This window comes from Gossypium arboreum, chromosome 10 (genome assembly GCF_025698485.1).
Source record: "Gossypium arboreum isolate Shixiya-1 chromosome 10, ASM2569848v2, whole genome shotgun sequence".
NCBI lineage: Eukaryota > Viridiplantae > Streptophyta > Magnoliopsida > Malvales > Malvaceae > Gossypium > Gossypium arboreum.
In genome coordinates, this window is record NC_069079.1 from 72,927,452 (window position 1) to 72,933,067 (window position 5,616).

The following is a 5,616-nucleotide window of genomic DNA, read 5'->3' on the forward strand; positions in this document are numbered from 1 at the left end:
TAGCCATTTTGTGTGTATGTCCTTATGATATGGCTAAAGAATGGTATGTAAATATTTAACAATTATTAGCTATTGAATTGGCTAATGAAGAACATGTTTCAGTGTTATGTATGCCTAAATGGTAGTTAATACAAAGAAATCATGAAAAAGTGAAATTAGCATTAAAATAGTATTGAACAACAGCAATAACGTGATCTTGAAAAATCACCAAGAATAGTAGAAATGGAATTAGGTGATGAATGAGATATATGAAAGAAACAGAGTAAGCAAAAGAAGTTTATATTAAGAGATATTTGAATTTTAGTGCGACAGGGTCAGAACGATTTCTGAATCCCCTGTTCTGCCTTTATAAATTCACTAAAAATTGTAGAAAAATAATTAGAAGTTATAGTTTATATTTCTAGATTCTCTCTACTTTCAAGAGAAACAAACGGGATGGTTATTTGAATTCTATAAAGGGAGAAAATTGATTCGTAGTGATGAGAGGTCAGAGTAGTCGAATAGTGCAATAGGGGAAACTTTAACTAATAAACTGTACTAATTGGCTAGACCAAAAATTCTGGAAAAAAATTAGTAAGAATTTAGACCAAAAATTCATGAATTTAAATTTTGAGTTTTGTGACTCAGTTATGATTTATTTAGTGACTATGACGCAGGTGGGCAGTTTTATAAGGAATAATAAAATAAATTGTTTTGATTGGTCTAAGTATTCGAAAATTTTTTAAAGTTTTTGGTTTGGTCCTGAACCGTTTCAATTGCATATTTTAGGGTATCGAGGGCCCTTTTTAGGGACATATTGAATGAATGTAAATAAATTAATTTTAAAAGGAAATTTTATGCCCCGAATTAGTAAGTTAAGTCAGGTAACGCCTCGTGCTCGATTCCAGCGACGATCTCGGCTAAGGGATATTACAGCATGTATAGCTAGACTCAAAATGCTAGGTTAGTCCGAGAATCGACTAAACCATAGATCTGATACCACTAAATTAATACCTCTTACCCGTATCCAACGTCGGAACAGGGTTCGAGGCATTACCAGACTTACATCAAAACATTTATACGAAACCAGGCCATAAAATTTCATCCAAATTAAAACTTTTCATACACATCCATAACATCCCTTATATGGGCCTACGAGGCCCAAAACATACATCGGGGGTGGTTTGGGACTAAACCGAGAACTTTAAAACTTTTGGAAAAATTAGAAAATTTCATCATGAAACAGGGTCACACGCCCGTGAGGCTCAGGACATGCCCATGTCCTCAGCCCATGTAACTCTCTGTTAATGACGTCATCACAAAAATAAGGGCACACGCCCGTGCCTCCAGGTCGTGTCCCTCACACAGCTAAGACATAGGGCTATGTCACAGCCCGTGTGGCCATTTCGAAACTAAAGTACATGATGCAGGGGACACACAGCCAGTGTGGACAATTTTTAGGCTATTTTCCAAGCCAATTGCCACCCTCAATAACAAACTCACATGCTTACTTTTATTGACCATTAACATGACAGAGTTGAACATTCAATCATCCACAAACAATACAAGATCATGGTAACCTCAAATCATATTTTACATACTTAAAACATCATGCTTAGTCAAGCTCAAATTTACTAATTCTCATGCATCAAAGTTTATAAGATTACTCTTATATCTCACATTTAAGCCTTAGTTATCAACACATCATCTCATCTCAATTAAACCATCAGGCATTTACCACCAACAATATAACTCATTACATACACACAATCACAAGCCTCATCTCCATGACATAGGCACGTGCATAATCATATAATCAACATAAGCCACCATTCATGGCTATAAACAAATTGAACTATAACCATTATACGCCAACACATTTTGCCACATTAGTAATGACATAATTACAAAAGATAAAGCCCTTATACATGCCATAGACTTAAGTATTTGAATACTTATACCCAAAATGGTAGCTTGATAGTATGATTGAATCTCCGACAATCTCTAACCCGAGCTAGCTAGATAAACCTATAAGAGATGAAAAGGAAGGGGAGTAAGCTATAAAGCTTAGTAAGTTCATATGAAAATAATAAGCAAATTATTAACTTGCTTCTCAAGGTAATACAACCACATTTGCATTTTTACTTATGTTCAGGTCAAGCTATTTTCTTGAGTTACTATCACTAATTTTTTTATATCTGGAGCTATGAAACTCTAAATTAAGTTCCTCTAATTTTCCTTGAAATGAGACTCACATATATTATTACCGTAAAATTTTCAGAATTTTTGGTTTGTCCAATAAATACAGTTTATTCTTTAAAATACCCCTATTTTGCTGCCCAATAGTTTTGACCTTTCTTCACTAAAAATTAATTATCTCATAGTACGAGACTCGGATAATGTTCCTGTCTATTTTTATTGAACATAGACTCATTAATAATTATATGCATATAAATTATAACCCATAAATATTTTTTTACAATTTTTAATGATTTTCTAAAATTAGAGTAGGAGATTTCGAAATAGTTCTGACTCTGTCTCACACAAATTTAAATATCTCATAATATAAAATTCTTTTTCTTACAACATTTCTTTTATAAGAAACTATACTAAATAAGATTCAATTACATATTTTATTCAATCTCTAACTCACTTTCTACTATTTTTGGTGTATTTTCAAAGTCGGACTCTGCTTTGTCCAAAACTATTTTAGTAAGAAAATGATAATAACTAAATTTACCACACCTTCCTTTCTTTCAATTAGAAATCCATACATTTATAAACATATATCATTATTCACCAAATTAACACAACATCATTTCACAATGCTCATGGACTTACCATTCATGGATTTCATATTAAGTTGAGTTTCTGTACATACCTGTACCGATCCTTACCATTTCATACATATACATAATGTCATTGCATCTTCGATGTCTCGCACACTATGTACCATACTCGATACCTCGCATGCTAAGTGCTATTCTGGATGTTTCGTACACTAAGTGCCATCCTCGATACTTTGCACACTAAGTGCCATTTATATATATAGCCAAAGCTATCTCAAATTACACACCAAGTGCCACTTTTAGCCGAAGCTATGTTAACCGCACACTAAGTGTCATTTTAGCCAATAAGTCATTAATCATAACAATAATCAATTATAGAAAATTTATACAATATCAAGCATTAAAAGCATAAATTTAACAATTTTTAATACATACGAACTTACCTCGATCGTCAAAACGTTGAAATGGATCGACTAGTCCGAAACTCTGTTTTTCCCTTGATATAGACTCGTACGAGGCTTAACTTAATCTAATCAATCAAATTCAGCTATTTCAATTCATATTCTATTCATTTTAACTCAATTTCTTGTTTTGGTAAAATTACTATTTTACCCCTACACTTTTAACCTTTTTACAAATTAGTCCCTAAGCTCGTAAAATGCAAATTTAGTCAATTTGTTCATAGCCCAAGCTATCCAAATTTCACACTTGCTCATATCAGATCATATTTTTCATTTATTCACACTTTTACCAGACAATTTATTATATTTCACAATTTAGTCCAAAATTAACTTTTTTGCTAAAATTCACTTGACAAAACTCAATAATCTACCATCAAAGGTTTATTTTCTACTACCATCAAAGATTTATTTTCTATCATTAAACATCAAGATACTCAATTATTCAATAGTGGCATCATCCAAATACTTTAACAATTTTGAAATCGGAGGTACAGGCTAGCTAGAACACAAAGCAACGATCTCAAAAACGTAAAAATTATTAAAAACTGAGACAAAATGGACTTACACGCATGAACAGCCATGGCCGAACCTTCAAAGCTTTGAGAACAATATTTTCTTTCTCACATTCGGCTATTGATGAAGATAATAGCATGTAATTTCACTTTTGTTTTATTTTATTTTATTATAATTACCAAATACCATATTTAACCTTAATAGACATTAATAATTTCCATTATACCAAGCCATGGAATTCCACTATCAACAACTATGGAATAATTACCACTTAAGGATTCCCACTATTTAATTCCATAGCCATTTAATATCTTTAACTTATAGAACACAACTTTTACGCTTTGCGCCATTTAGTCCTTTTTGCCTAATTAACTATCAAAACGATAAAATTTTTCAAAGAAAATTTAATACCATCTTATTGCCACTCAGTAAATTTTTGTAAAAATATTTACGACTTGGTTTATAGAAACGAGGTCTCGATACCTCATTTTCTAAACCCACTTGACCTTAAGGTCATACAACTTAAACTTAATAAATCGCTTATAAAACAAAAATCAAAATATCAAAAACCTTTTTTAAACTCACAATTAACTCGTAAATATTAAATATAATATTTACAAACCTAATCGTCAGATTTGGTGTCCCCGAAACTGCTGTTCTGATTAACCCTAAAAATGGGCTGTTACATTTTTTCTTCTCCTGTTGTTTTGTTGCTTCAGGAATTCGAGGACATTTTCCTGAAAGACGTGCCTAGTAGGTTTCTCCTGTCTGAGGCATCAAACACTAAATAGACTTTATTCCCAGGGCTAAAATTCTAAATCGACCAGCTTGCCAAAGCAACCCCGAGGAAACTAAGGAGTTGCAACGACAAGTAGCAGATTTGATGGAGAAAGGATACATCCGGTAGAGCTTAAGCCCATGCACGGTGCCTATTTTGTTGGTGACCAAAAAGGATTGTTCGTGAAGGATGTACGTAGATTGTCGAGCCATCAACAAAATTACCATTAAGTACCGTCATCCTATCCCTAGACTCGACGATATGTTAGATGAACTCAGCGGCGCTAAATTGTTCTCTAAGATCGATTTGAAAATTGGTTATCATCAAATTTACATGCGAGAGGGGGACGAGTGGAAGACAACGTTCAAACCAAATACTGTTTGTATGAGTGGCTAGTGATGCCATTCTGCCTCTCCATTGCCCCAAGTACCTTCATGAGATTGATGAACCATGTTTTGAGGTCTTTCATTGGTTGTTTTTGTGTAGTTTATTTTGATGACATTATAATTTATAGTAAATCATTATCTGATCATCCTAAACATTTACTTGTTGTTTTGAAGGTTCAAAAGGAAGTATTGTATGCAAACCTTAAGAAATGTCGCTTTTGTACTGACAAAATTGTTTTTCTAGGTTTCGTTGTGAGTGCGGGTGGTCTCGAGGTGGATCAAAACAAGATTAAAGCGATCCAAGAATGGCCTCATCCAACCAACATTAGCCAAGTTAGAAGCTTTCACAGCCTTGTAAGCTTCTATAGAAGGTTTGTGTCGAACTTCAGTACCCTTGTTGCCTAATTAACTGGTATTATCAAAAAGAATTCTCTTTTCCTTTGGTCTGATGAGCAAGAATATGCTTTTGTTAAAATTAAAGATTGATTAACTAATGCTTCACTTTTGTATTTACCTGATTTTAACAAAACCTTTGAAGTGGAATGTGATGCCTTTAGTATACCTAGGTATAGGTGTGGTTTTAACATAAGATGGGTGTCCAGTGGCTTATTTTAGCGAGAAGCTTAACGGGGCTATGCTCAACTACCCCACCTATGAAAAAGAAATGTACACTTTGATTCATGCATTAGAAACTTGGCAGCACTACCTTT